We start from the raw sequence: 470 nt of genomic DNA, 5'->3' as shown, positions 1-470 counted from the left end.
TCGGATGTCTCCTCTTCCTTTCGCTGGGTGTAGTGCTCCCGCTCGGACCACGCGGCAGAGGAGACAGCAGGGTTTTGGGTACCGGTGCCTCCTCCCGGAGCAAGGGATGGGGGCTGCTGGCTGCTTGGAAATCCCTTCTGCCAGGCTGGTTCCTGGTGCGTGTGCCTGGGTGTCCCGGAGAAACGGCCTCCATGGGATGCTGCTGACGGTGACAGGAGTGGCGCTGAGCCCGGAGGGACCTGGCGGTGTTGTTTGAAGCAGGATTTGTTCTTGTCTTGGAGTATGGTTGGAGAAGTGCTGCTTGGCCCCGCAGGGTGCTGTAACTCCCATCTGTGGTACCTTCCTGAGGGTATGGGTGCTCCCTGGATGTAGGGGGTGGTGACCCAGGACAGGAGCTGGGGTTAGCAGCGCTCTGTGTCCTTCTCTGATCGGCTGGGAATGGTGCCTTGGGCCACTGGTGGAAAGGGAAC

Source organism: Balearica regulorum, chromosome 17 (assembly GCF_011004875.1).
Source record: "Balearica regulorum gibbericeps isolate bBalReg1 chromosome 17, bBalReg1.pri, whole genome shotgun sequence".
Lineage (NCBI taxonomy): Eukaryota > Metazoa > Chordata > Aves > Gruiformes > Gruidae > Balearica > Balearica regulorum.
This window is presented reverse-complemented; position numbering follows the sequence as displayed.